Here is a 15,499-nt window from a genome sequence, read left to right on the forward strand (position 1 = left end):
TGTGTTAGCGCCACCGAGTAATGAGTTAACTGATGTTCAAAGTAGTAATTTGGTAATTGTGCATAGGGAAATGGAGCGGGCTGCAAACAATGGCGTGGACAGTGAAACAATTAGTGAAGAGTGAAGCATTATCGATCGATCGGTCGGCAACAGCTCGCCTCAGGAATCCGAAATGACAGAACACAATATTGCAAATACTGTAGACTCAGGTTTTGGGTTCTCACCGTTTTCTCAAATGAGTCAAGAAACATTTTCTGCTTGTCAAAATGTGAATGTTGCCGGTGCAACTTCACTGCCGAAAAGCACTGAGGAATATGTTTCAGACACCAGTGCATTGTTATTACAATTAATGCAACAAATAGGACAAAAGCTTGAAAAGTTAGACACAGTGGAACAAAATCTCAAAAAGTTAGACACAATGGAACAAAATCTTCAAAAGTTAGACACTACACTTGAACAAACACGTGAAGATTTAACCACTGAGTTACATAACATCGAATCGAAATGTCAAAAGGTCTGTAATGACGTAAAAACACAAATTTGTGAGCATTTTCAACCTATTTTTTCGTGTCATGAAAATGTATTACAGAATCACGAAGCAGCCATAAAAGAACTGCAAACTATTGTTCATGAAAATCATGAGACCTTGCAAGCTAAAATTGACTCAGTTGCATCTACCGATTCGGTTACGCAACTTGCAAGAACTTAGGAAAACTTAAAGGACACAGTAGATACTCTGAAACTTGGTTCAGAAAAACACACTGAGGAAATAAGTACACTATCGGAGAAAGTAGCCGAACTTTCGGATCAGGTCACTAACTTATCTACAAAGGTAGATGATGATCTGAATGACACAAGACCCGTAGCCTTCACTGACACAGAAGAGTATGAACAAATTAGAAAATTCAAACAAAATCAAAATCAAATCAATACACAGTACAAAAGAGAAATCCGGGAAGTGCAAGATCAGTTGGCACAAGTAGTACAAGAATTACGTATTTCAGAGGACACTCGCGCCCCAATACGGGAAGAGGGACATAGAAATACGGAATAACCACAAAATAATAACACAGCGCATTTCGGAAATTATGAAAGAAATTGGCAATGTGCACCGAATTTTGAGATTGAACAGCCGACACGACGTAACAATGACCGACATGCGACTCGCCGACATGATGATTTTGACTATAAACTGTTCATTACTACACGTAAATTCAAAACATTTAAGAATTCCGGCAACGACATTCATCCACAAGCGTGGCTCCATCAATTCTCTCATTGTTTTCCTCCCAACTGGTCATTGGAGCACAGGTTAGAATTTATGTGTGGCTATTTAGAGAATGAACCAGCTGCAAGAATGCGATCGGTCATTCGCGATTGTCACAGTGAAGGAGAATTTTACCATGCCTTCCTCTCAGCATATTGGTCTCAAGCTACACAAGACCGAGTAAAACATGGCATCATAATGATGAAACATTTCGAACAATCTGAATTCTCCAGTCTTGTGAAATATTTTGAAGACATGTTGCACAAGAATCAGTACCTGTCAAACCCATACAGCCCCTCAGAACTCATCCGCATTTGCTTAATCAAATTACCTGAACATTTACGACATATTATTTTGGCAGGACGTTGCAAAGACGACATTGAAGCTTTTCAGGGACTGTTACAAGAACTGGAAAGTGACACTGACAATCGCGGAACGCAGGAGCACAACAATTACAGATCACATCAGTCGCAATTCCGCGATGAAAGAAATAATAACTGGACGCGACAAGGCTATTCTCACAACACAAATCGTGACCGAAACAGACACCACCCATATGACAACCACTGGCAGAGTAATAATAGTTACAGAGAAAGATCGCATTTCCGTAGTAATGAATATGACAGAGATAACCACAGAAACAGACAATATGGGAACCAAAACAATTATTACCAGGGGAGACAGAATAACTTCAGACGCAACAATTCAGCGCGGAGTTACGATTCAGGGAGAAATTCTCCACCACGTGACCGACAAGGAAGAAACTACGGAATCTACCGACATGATGACAGACGATATGATCATAACGACAGACGTCAATTTCATCAGAACTGGCGGGATTCTAACACGGCTGGGCCCTCTCGGCAAGGCGAATTTGTAGAAGTTAGGTCTCCTAATCCCAATAACGACGCACGCCAACAAAGGGACAGACAAAGACTCGCACCGCAGGCACCCACGTGCTCCGGCTGGCTCAGAGAAAAATAACGTAGAAGCTAACCTTGAGAAAAATTCCAGTATTCTTTACCGATGTATACAACATGATAATTGCTTTGAAGTTGAAACTCTGTGCACTAGGAACAATAAAAGATTGTACCACATTTCAAATGTAAAACCGTTTATTGAAAGATAATCTACTTTTTAACTTTGTCTTTGCCATAAAACTTTTCACTTCACATTTCTAGTATGCTTTGTCAGACTTAAGAAACTGTTAACATGCAACAATGTTTGAAGTTAAATATCCAGTCTAGAACCTAGGGAACATATGTAGACCGTAATTACCACTGCATTGTGATAGTGAACAGAGGACACAGTGTTATTGTGTGTGTACACTCTTGCTTCTTAATTGCACGATTACGTAATGACTATAAAGCTTACATACTTAGAACATTTACCAGTACTCTTAATGAGATTTTAATGCAATATATTGGTTTACTTGAAAATACATTCTGGATTTAAAGTACTTTCTGTGAGATACCAGATGACACAGTGGTTAGTTTATGTGACAGCTACACGACAATATCACGACGCTATTAATGTGTGACACAATTTACCTCGTTGCTTTTGCGGTGTATCTGTTATATGTCTGCACAGTTTTTCTGAATTCTTCTGGAAAGTAAAACATGTTTTAGTAGTAACTTTTGTGGTACAGCAACAATGAGACAGCCTTTTTTGTGGCACAACAATACGTTACTGTACAGTAATTTCTTCATCACGCCAATAAACACAATAACTACGATATCTATTCGCAAAGCATTTCACTTTCGTTTATGATGAGGTAAGTACATTGACTTCAGCAGAACTTTGCTTACAGAGGACGATAACTACGACACTTCCACAGAATTATCTTACAGCAAGACGCACATTTAGCGCTACAGGACACGCATTTGAGTGATCAATTTTGTACTTAAACCATTTATTTTTCAAGATTTTTGAATTAGTTTTCAGTGATACATTTCATTTCATTGCTTTAATCTGTAACACCTGAGGGTATAATTACATCAATCCTCAGGGGGGTACACGCTTACTTTGTGTACCATGTGTGTGGCAACCACAAGGAACCCTAGCTAATATGGTATTTGCTTATACAACTTTACACATCGGTACCATATTTCTCTAACACACAAATTACACAGCTATCTGATCATTTAACTGAGAGATAAACATTTTTTTACTACATCAGTGACACATGTTTTCGCAATACACAGTTGGGTAACTTCACACTTATGAAATTGTATTTTGTCTGTACTTTGTGAAATGCTCATATTTTTCGGAACCATTGTGATACTATGAGAGCTTTGAATGATGTATTTGGTATGGGATTATGATTTTTGAAGTACGTTTGAAGCAGATGACACTTTTGACATGAGCAGAGAATTTTTTTAGGTTTTGACATTAATGCAGAAAGCTGCGACGTTTTTGAGATTTGACTGAGGTGTAATGATATTATTACGACGACGATGTGTATTATGCTGTTGAGGTATGTTTATGATCAATAAGATGATGATACCATATATGAGGAGTTTGATTATGCTACGTATTTCTTATGATGAAATACTGAAGAAGTGTCGATGAATAAGGTAAGGAATAATGAGTAGTGATTAGGGACTCTGATTTGTGGAAAAGATGTTGGAAACCAAGAATCGTACTTTAAGAGTTATGAAATGTGTGTATATGTGTGAATGTATCACAATGCTGGCGAAAATTTTTTGGACACTGTTATATCAATAGCATTTTGTTTCTACACATTTGCAACGCAAATTCTTGACCTGTGAAACATTTTATATGAGACTGTCACTGTAGCGGAAACTGCTGTCGTAAATATTTCCGTAAGAAAGTTAAGTGACCACCTGCACGTGCGTCGTCGGCACACAGCTGTGTCAGACACCTGGAGAACAAGCCATTAGGGTGTGCCTTTCCGGAAGCACAGGGAGAAAAAAAAAAGGGGAGGCCATTATCCTCGCTATTGACATTTCCTTGTCGAAAGCATACTGTGGAGCTCGTAATTTATGATATTTACTGAAATGCCCAATGAAATGACGAGAAATATTTTTACATCTGCACACCTGATTACGACAAGCGTCTTTCTACGAGAGTTGAGAGAATTTCTACTAATTCATGAAATGTCACATGACTATTGAATGATATTTTTATGCTTTGCTTTTCGTAGTTGCATATTTCACTTGATATCTGGTTTCCAGCTGTGTTGCAGCATTGCTTTTATAAAATAAAATGCATTTGCTAATGTGAACACTTTCTGTCAACAGATCTATTAAATAATAATTTTGTAATCCACATTCTTTAAAAAAGGAGCACTTGGAAAGGAAAGAACAATAAGAAGGGACTAGTAACAGTAACTGGACACATAATTTTCTTTTCAAGTACATGGTAATATTTTTTTTACAATAAGTTGTTGTGGTGCACCACTTTAATTACATAGACATTAAGATGTGAATATACATTTCCCTTATCTGCATTGTTGTTTTTACTGTAATATTTTTTCTGCTTGAGCTATGTCATGTTTAGGTATAAGTTATTTCATTTTCTGATGTTGGTTGCCAGGCATAGTGCTACTGAATTTCAATTTGTGTTACTCTGCTAAGCCAGATTTATTTTTCTTGTTTGCTGCACATTGCCTCATATTAGTTGTAATGTTGAATTGCTTGGTAATTTAGATTTACTGTAGCTTGCTTTGCAAATTTCCATTTTTTTATTGCTGTTTGTATTAATTGTTTTGTGCTGCTGCATTGCCTCGTCCCTTAGTTTAGCAACTGAGCTCAGTAGATTTAAGTTAGCTTAAGAGGGGGTAGCCTCTAAGAGAATGAGTTGCGATGAATTGGAAGAAATGCATTGAGAAGTTATACGAAAAAAAGTACAGAAAACAGGTTTAGGTAGGATTTTCTTGGAAATAAATGTTGAGGTAAGAAATGTGTGAACATATAAATACAGAAAGCATGCTTAGATAGAATTTTTTTGGTGGAAACAAAGGATGAAATAAGAGGAAAGATATATGAAGTTTTGGATTGGACTGCAGTACCAAATGTTACACTGAAAACGAACCTTGTCCTTTCCTATTGGTGTTATCCCACTATGTGTTTGTGTACCCTTGTATATTTGTTTTCTTCCTGTCTCTGTGTAGTTTCATAGAATTTTTTCTTCTTTTAATATTAAGCTACATTCACTATGATGAGGAATACTGTTATCCTCGAATATAATTGGCATTAATAATATGTTATTTACTTTGTAAAGATGTTAGACATTATTAATTCTGTTCTGTTTAATGCTCATGTGTGAAGTTGATGTTTCAAAAGTTATTGTGATCTTTTATGTATGTACTCATGTCATAATTCCACTGATGTATATGTTAGTTCGATTCTTTTGTAAAGCCTGTACTACAAATGTTATCTGTATAGTTATGTTTTTAATGATGTATTTTGTACCTTTGTTATTGTATTCTTATGTTATAAAATTGTAATTGTCACCAGTTCATGATATTATTAACATGTAAGTTACATTTCACTGCACACGTTTCTGTTGGTCATAGTATATGGACAATATGTGAGAAGTAGGGACTGATAGTGTTTGCACGTGTGTTAATAATTCAGCAAGGGACTGGATAACAGCATTGCTGGTTCTAAGGACAGGTCAAACAAATTTTTTGTGAGTGGACAAGTGGTGGTTTATGGACTTGCTATATTCTCCGCAAGACTCTTCGATGGTGATTGTGGACCTGCACAGTCGCAACAGATGGCTGCTGGCTGTCTCTTCAAGGACTACAGTGGGTCTACATCTTTGATGATCCGCCAATACCATTATTTCTACAAGGACTGCAGTGGGTCTGCACCTCTGGTGGCCCACGAATACCACAATCTCTACCAGGACTCCAGTGGGTCTGCTCTGTGATGACCTACCCACCAATATTCTTCAAAACTTCGACTGACTCCGCTGTGGGTTTGCTCTGTTGTGGCCCATTACCTGTCTGCATGTCAAGAGTCAGCACTGTCTTTCCGTTGGAAGGACAACACTACTTCTTCAAGACGGCATGGAAGTCCACTACTTCCGTGTGCATTGTCTTTTACTGCTCAGACTTTGAGAAAAGAAACGGCAGTTTCACTGTGATGAATGATCAGGACTGTCTTTATAGACTGTGAGAAAATTTGAGCTTTTGACCAACATAATATCAATAAGTGTGTGCATTTGATTTCTTTGTTATTGTAATTATGAAAAAATTTTTCAAATCTGTATTGGCCACTGCCCAATCCAATTTGTAAAATTTTTTGTGGGGAGCATGGGGGCTATGTAAGTAGGCTGTTTATGTTTTCTTATTGGTAACGCCATGTAGCGCTCTATATGAAAAATCACTGGCTGTGCTGTGTGCAGTCTGTGGCTAGTTTGCATTGTTGTCTGCCATCGTAGTGTTGGGCAGCGGCAGCTGGATGTGAACAGCGCGTAGCGTTGGGCAGTTGGAGGTGAGCCGCCAGCAGTGGTGGCTGTGGGGAGAGAGATGGCGGAGTTATGAAATTTGTCATGAACTGCTATATTTATATATGATGATATCAAGGTAAATACATTGTTTGTTCTCTATTAATATCTTTCATTTGCTAAGTATCCCTATCAGTAGTTAGTGCCTTCAGTAGTTTGAATCTTTTATTTAGCTGGCAGTAGTGGCGCTCGCTGTATTGCAGTAGCTTGAATAGCGAAGATTTTTGTGAGGTAAGTGATTTGTGAAAGGTATAGTTTAATGTTAGTCAGGGCCCATTCTTTTGTACGAATTATTGAAAGTCAGATTGCGTTGCGCTAACAAAATATCGTGTGTCAGTTTAAGGACAGTCGTGTATAATTTTCCAAAGGGGACGTTACAGTATTCCTGCCCTTAAAAATAATTTCAGCTTCACAGTAACAATGAGCGCACAAAACATTAGGCAATAGTACCACTAATAACGGTACAAGCTAGAATGAATGACAAGAAATATAAAATAACAAGTTTCTAACTATGGAGACAATATCCGAAAACAAACACACCATATCCCGAAAACTAACCCAAAGAAAACTAATCACCAGAGATAAAGCTAATAAATAATCAAGACACACGGAATATTCTACATAAGTGTGGCCATAGGATAAAATAAATTAGACCAGTAATCCAAGAAGGGAGGCAATAGTAGTCAGAAAGGAATATCAGTCAAGAAGAGTTGGTAATAAAATAAGGCAAGCCCTTAAGATTTAATTCGCACAAAATTTTCTCCTACCACAACGTATCCCAGATATCAACACCAGGCTTTGCAGCAGCCCCACCATTATGGAAATACAATTAGTAGCACAGCTGAACCTGAAACACAGTCACATACAGGTGTCTGCACGACCATAGTTCCAGCTAAGCACAACCGGCCCGACGCACTTCGTATACACCATCGCCCAAGACCACACGTCGCAGCTGATGTCTGCTTCGGTCTCGTCAGCACGACTTTCCCTGGAGCCAAGACGGCCGGCACTGTCTGCTTTCCGATAACAGGAACCGACGCTCCGTTGAGTCCAAATGACTCCCATCTCAGCTGATCGCTTGCTGTTCTTCTCCGTTACCGGTTCTCTCCTTACTATTCGTCTCGTTTAGATTCCAGTCCCTGTGATGGAAGTGGTCGTCCCATCCTGCCGTACACACAGGTCCTTCACCAACTGCCGCCCATCTTCCCAGGCATCACTTCTCGCTGGTGAACTCTCTGAATCAGCCATTCCGGTATATAAACAAGACTTGAAACTGCCCAGTATCACACGCAATGTCTCACCCTGTTGGTGCTGTCCACAGCTCTCAGCACTGACTCCAAGTTCTTGCCTCCTTGTTGTCCCAACCAGACCCCTCTCCACTGTCACTGCTAGCCACTCGGTTACATCATAGTGCTGCGTCGGCAATTTCTACATTTTGTGAATGTTCTGGCGTAGCGGGAAAACATCACCAGTTGTTACACGAGGGACCGTGTTTGTGTGTGAAAGAAAGGATTTGGTGGTGAGAGGTGTTTGAATGGCAGGTGCACCATGACGTGGAGGCAGGATACGGTGCGGGCAGGGCTAGTGTGTGTGTGTGTGTGTGTGTGTGTGTGTGTGTGTGTCGGCAGCTGGGCTGGAGCTGGATCCGTGCCATAACTGGTGTCTGCCCACTTTCCGCGATGACCACTGCCAGTTGGCTGGGCCATGCACTTCTGTCAAAGTTGATTACACCCATACAAAACAAACGGTTAACCATACAACAAAGGACAATACGTCATATTATAACATCCCCCTGCTTCCCGAGATTTGCGAAATTACTAGTTGACAATGACCGTGAATTATGAGCTTAGACCCGCGTCGGGATAAGGCATCCGAATCCGAAGTAAATAAAGATTATTCCGCGGGAAACAGGAGACGTTACAACTTGATCGTTATTGAATGAGTAATTTCATTCAATAATGATCGATAAATCAAATAATGGAAATAATTTGGAAAGAAATTTTGTCAGTGAAAATTTTGCCGAAAGAAATGATTAAGTTGTAAAAGCAATTAAAAAATCGGTCGCCATCTCAACTGATGAGCGACAGTACTGTTAAGTACGTGAATAATTGTGTCAAAGATAAAGTTTACCTGTTTGTAGCGCAGCAGGTGGAACGGGAACTTTTACATAAGTGCTGTGTCAGGCTCAGTAATCATATAAAACAATGTCATAACAATCTAACTACACTTAAACATTAATGGTTAACTTTCAATAAGTATTATGATATTTATTTTGTTCATAATTTGTCAGCTAAGTGCAATGCTGACAACACAGATAATTATCTATCGAGATTTTGAATAATGGACTGTCATTCTGTCTTTAAAATTAGGTACTTTGCACAGTTTACTCTACTGATAATGAAATATATTTCCAATAATTGATTAACTATGTTTTGAATGATAATAATCCATTAATTAGAGGATTTTCAGGTGGAATAAGCTTTATAGTTTCATGAAATATCCTTGAACTAACTTCAGCTGAATATGCATTGAAATAAATCTTAATAATCAAATTTATTACTTCAGTCTATTATTAAGTTACTACGGTTGGCCTAAGCTTATTAACTGCAACAACTAACTACGATAACCAGTCTGAAATTTACTCTTCACCGTCTATGCAAATAATCTGATAATTAACATATTTTCTCTTGATAATGGCGTGACATACTCGGTTCAATAAGGTAAGGATCGGAAGGAACCCACTTGGTGTTATTGTCGGGTGGAATGTAACTGCAACACATCGACTATAAAGTGCTTGTTATTAATTGTTGAACTTCAGAGAAAAGCACAGTCACTGGTAAGCCTTCTACAATTTTATCCTACGAAAATTACGCAGATCTTACTTCCCTCGTTGTCGGTGGATCGACGGAAGTCCACGGCAGCGATACAATGTAGCATCGGGGTTTTACTGTTGCGACTTGGGCCCACAGTGCGCTTCACATTTAAGTCCTCGTTTCTTCAGCACTATGCCCATTAATCCATAATAACTTGCCCGGCCATGCTTCCAGATATGCCGACCATTACTTTCCCGTCGTACTTAGATCCACGCACTAGCCCTTAGACGTAACACAGCTAGGCCTAGCAGCACTCGACTGTACGTCTTACTCCGAGCACGGCGTCACTGCTACTACTGCCCGCTGGCGCGCTCCCGCTCCCACTTGCCACTGTTAAATATTACATAATTTAAACATAGTATTTACAATACATATCTACACTAGACAATACATCGTATACAAACAGTTTCATGTGTTAAGTAAGCGAAAAAATTCATAGCAAGGACTGCGTTGTAGCGTCACAATATGAAAGAGGAGACTACACGAGTCTGCCACTGTGTAGATATCGTTTGTAGTCATAATATTTAAAAGGTACAGCATCGACATCTTTTCCTGTTAACGCCAGTCAGCAAAAGTACAATATTTTTTAAATTTATCCATGTTATATACACACAACAAACTGCAGCACACACTGAGACACAATATACACACACAGACTGATAAACACTCACAATCAGGCGTCTACAAAATAGTATGTAATTCCTACAGATCCCTTTATATAGGCCAAACTGGGAGAGACTTCCAAACAAGATATAATGAACACATAAATGCTTACCATACTAACAATGACAATAGATCAACAATGGCCACCCACATAAAAGACACAGGCCACCCATTCCATGATATTGCGAATGATCTTCATATATTACATAAAATGGATGAGGGAAACCAAATAGACCTATATGAACAACGGGAAATATTCATTCATTGTACAGCACATGGAGATGTATTATTAAATGATAAGCTTGAAAGTAATAATGTTAACTTCCTCAAAAACCTCTACAACATTAAGTGTTTATTTCATTGACTGAATAGCTTTCATTAAGCATCCATGTAACATTCTCCATATTACCTATACATCTAGACAAAATTTTTCATCTTCACTACAGCTATATATTACTGTCTTTGAAATTGTAAGTAGTTTATCTTAGATTTTAAAACTCTTTGGAAAGTTGTAAACAGACGTTTGTGAAAATGCCAAGTTGTGATTTACCTGTTACTGTGCTCTGTGTTCTAGAAAATGAAATCGCCAACAAAAATGTAATCAAACGTATTAATATATATTACCTAATCATGTTATCCACATAATGTACACACTGTAACAGATGTATCCTTCCATACAGATTTATTTTTCGATTTTTAACCCCAGTGGCACACACAGCTAATGTACATAACCTATCAGCTGATGTATAAGTAACTGTATAATGCACCTGATGATGACAGCATGCTGCCGAAATGCATTGTGCTAGTAAAATATTAGTAAAAAGTGACTGCAGCAGTATAAGATTACTCCACATAAATGTATAATAATTTCTCTACTAATTAATGTACAGTGAAGAGGAGCAGTCAAATTTTATCTCTCGATGAGATGCTTTGGCAAGTATGTACACACTATTTATAGCAAAATTAATTCAGCAGTGACAGACATTTTAATTGGAATTAATTGAATATTGATACAAAATCTCCTGCGGAGCAAGTACACAACACTAAGGCAGTAGGGATTAGTGGAGATCATTACGAGCAATTATCATCATTAGTTCTTAAGATCTACAGTTTCTTTTGTTTGTTTATAATTTTGCCTAGTTTCGTCCATAACTAATGAACTATTTTTTTTTAATTTAATCATATGGCTAGGGCCTCCCGTTGGGCAGACCGTTCGCTGGGTGCCGGTCTTCCAATTTAACACCACTTCGACGACCTGCAGTCGATGAGGGTGATAAGATGATGATGAGGACAACACAACACCCAGTCCCTGGGCGAAGAAAATTCCCCGACCCAACCTGGAATCGAAACCCAGGCCCAGAGGATTGACAATCAGTCACGCTGACCTTTCAGCTACCGGGGGCGGACAGTGAACTACTAAAGATGTGTAAATTATGTGTAGTGGAACCAAAAGAGCAGTAAGAATCCGTTAAGGCACAAAGAGAACAAACTTATTTTGAATATTACAGTTAAGTTTCAGTTACTCAACTGTAATTATTAGGTGACCTGTCACAACTTAATATATCGTTTTGGCGTAGAATTTAAGCACGTAGCTACTTGCGCATGCAAATCATTCATAAGTACTCTGTATCAAAACATGTAAGTGACACTGGTGAAACTGTGAATCTCATTAAGTAACGCATACGGGAATTTCGCGGAGTGGGTGGACTGAGGCTATGTAAGGTCGACGGCCATCATGATGTGGGGAGAGTTCGGCATGAGCTGCTTGGGGCAGGACCTGTGCTGGTCGGAGGGTATTCTGTGCGAGCTAGCTGAAGCAATATCAAGATCAGGCTGAGCGGTAATTCCAGCTGTGCTCGCTTTAGGGAGACAAAGTTTTATTGGTTGCCCAGAATCTGTATTACTCAAGGTATAGTCAGGTATCCGATTATTTTCTGCCAGGTGACCGTCTAGACTTTTAATTCTTTCGCGATACAGCTTTTGGACTCTGCTTCTGAACACTAAAGTTGGACTTGTTCTCAGTTTTACCTGCGAAGATCTCTGATGATTTTTACCACAAATTATCCTTAGATCTAGAACCGAGCGACCGCTACGGTCGCAGGTTCGAATCCTGCCTCGGGCATGGGTGTGTGTGATGTCCTTACGTTAGTTAGGTTTAAGTAGTTCTAAGTTCTAGGGGACTGATGACCTCAGCAGTTAAGTCCCATAGTGCTCAGAGCCATTTGAACCATTTTTTAGCCTTAGAATTTAGCGCGTGTGTCGCTTTGACTCTAATTAGGTACGAGTTAGTCCGCGGTTTTGTCCTTCAATGATTAGCAGTGAATATGTTTTGCAGCACATTTCAGTATATCAAATTTTGTACAGTGAGCTTACCTGCCGCTACACTGGAGCCTCGAGTCGTTTTAACCACTTATTGAAATAGTTGTTTTCACCAGTCTTTGGGTTTATGTGAACATTTTAAAGACAATAAACTTTTATTTGTGAAAATTGAAGCAATATAGTTGCAGATCATCATTTCACATAATTTTCACCCGGATAATGCCTAGTGACTAATTGTCTTACTGATTAATTGTATCAGGAACAATTTTACTTCATCATTTCCATCACTAATGCGCATAGGAAAGGGAAGCTGAATTTATCACCTCCAGTAAGGTAACGAGAGCCATCGTATTTAATTTACAGCCCAATATATTTTTTTCCCATACTACCAGCTGCAAAAGAGAGCGGGACTTCACTTGTGTTGTGAATCGTTACTTCACGGCACAAGCGTATAAGAAGATGAAATATAGAACAGAAGGCAAGGGATAATTGTTGGAAGGAGTGTGGATATTGAAATGGGTAGATGATTTTGAGCGTAATGGTCAGAAGTCTTATATCAAATACAGCACTATGAGGCAGTCGCTGGAGGATATTGCAATGAATAAGACTATTAATGGAACGGAAATGCACAGCTAGTTCTGGTTTGGTAGATAGGTGTGACTTCTGAAATTTTCCCGGCGTATTTCTTCTTCTAATAATTTCCGGGTATGCAGCCGGATCCCGTCGACATTCTGCCACGATATTTCGGCCCAGAGACGTCCGGCCATCATCAGGTGAGTACACAACTACTGAAGAGCCCAGGTGCAGTCGCGGTATTTATGCCAAATCTCGCGCATGCGAAATGTACTGGCATCCTACAGCGCATGCGTCAGGTGTTGACATGCGCAGCATAGCCGAGTTGTACGTGCTGCCCTCGGTTGTGAAAATAAAGGTTCATCTAGTCATTGAGAATCGAATGACACTGTCGATTCCGCTGTGATTGTATCATTTTAATAACAGGATTCCAATTTTTATCCAGCTGAAAGCCGTTGTCACGATTTATAAGATTATTGGCAAGACGTATTTCCACTGATTCCTTGATTACGGAATCCCAAAAACCAGAAACCGGGGCTAAAATTTTTGTTCCATTGTATTCCATTGAATGTCCCAATGAAATACAGTGCTCTGCTACTGCCGATTTTGACGGTTGCCGCAGACGGGTGTATCTTTCATGTTCTATACATCGTTCATGGACAGTTCTTGGCGTCTGGCCAATATATGCAGAGCCACATTCACAGGGAATTTTGTAGACGCCTGCTTTCTTCAGTTGTAAATCGTCTTTAACGGATCCAACCAGGGCCCGGTTCTTTGCTGGTGGACGGAAGATAACCTTGATTTTATTTTTCTTCAGTAATCGGCCTATTTTCGAAGACACATTCCCGGCGTATGGAAGGAACGCAGTTGATTTAAAGTCGTCATCTGCGTCCTCAGTGCGTTGCTTCTTGTGATGATAGTTGCGCATGGCCTTCCTTATTTGGCGAGAAGTGTAGCCATTCTCTTTGAAAACCTTCTCCAAGTGTTCTAATTCTGCGTGGAGGTTTTCATCATCCGATATTGTATGCGCTCGATGTATTAAGGTACTGAGAACACCGGCTCTTTGTGCTGGGTGATGGCAGCTTGACGCCTGGAGATACAGATCTGTGTGAGTCGGTTTCCTGTACACAGAATGTCCTAATGACCCATCAATTTTACGGCGTACTAGCACGTCTACAAATGGTAAAGTGCCCTCTTTTTCAATCTCCATCGTAAATTTGATGTTCTCATGTAATGAGTTTAAGTGATGAAGGAATTTCTCCAGTTCCTGTCTGCCATGAGGCCATACAGCAAATATCGTGCCGAAATATCGTGGCAGAATGTCGACGGGATCCGGCTGCATACCCGGAAATTATTGGTAGATAGGTGTTTGGCTGAACATTTGTCAGAACAAACGGGATGAGTGTCGTAAGGAGTGTGTCAGAACTCTCCATTACATTGAAAACAATATAGCCAACTTAACGCTATTCATTGCATTGTGTAGGCAATCAGATATCGATAGTAAAAATATGAAGACGTAACATTGGTGCGCGATTGTAAGGATTGTTGTGAAACGAGGTCTGTCTGTGAGAGTGAAAGTAGTTGTGTCGGTCGAGAGCTCGTAGACAGAAGACGTGTCACGCTGCCCTCGCGTCGCTGATGGCATATCTCACCGCACTTAAGACCTGATTTCAGTTATATAGCCAGGAGAGATTCAGATGGCTTAACTACGCTTGAAGATGGAAATCAAGGTAAAATTCGCAAGCACAGCGCAAAAGGAGGGTTAGGCTCGTGATGTTAGTTCGAGTTTGCAATAATCCCATGTTTTGCTTGTCAGTTAAAGAAGTCTCCTTATCCTCCGAAAAATAATTATTATTCTCCATATCTAATTAATATATAAATTCTGTAGTTATTAACTGTTCAATTAACTTTAAAATCGAAATAAATTGTTAATCTGCCACGCAGTCATTATTGATACCTATGTCATTGTAATTGTTATTGTGTATTTTTGGTATTCTGGCTTATTGGAATTCTGAACAAAATCAACCTGCTTTCATGAAACAAAGTGTCGCTGTACTTGTTGATCTACCCTCGTATGTGAATGAGTGAGGGAGGTGGTGGAAGGGGTTCAAGGACGTTTAAAGCGGCGGTCGGCATAGTGATCTGCTTCCTTCAAACGTCATAATACGTTCTTTCTAAAGTTGTCTCTCATGGCAGATGATGCTGTAATTTACCGTCTAGTAAGGTCATCCGAAGACCAGTATCAGTTGCAAAGCGATTTAGAAAAAATTGCTGTATGGTGTGGCAGGTGGCAGTTGACGCTAAATAAGGCAAAGTGTGAGGTGAT

This window comes from Schistocerca americana, chromosome 5 (genome assembly GCF_021461395.2).
Source record: "Schistocerca americana isolate TAMUIC-IGC-003095 chromosome 5, iqSchAmer2.1, whole genome shotgun sequence".
NCBI lineage: Eukaryota > Metazoa > Arthropoda > Insecta > Orthoptera > Acrididae > Schistocerca > Schistocerca americana.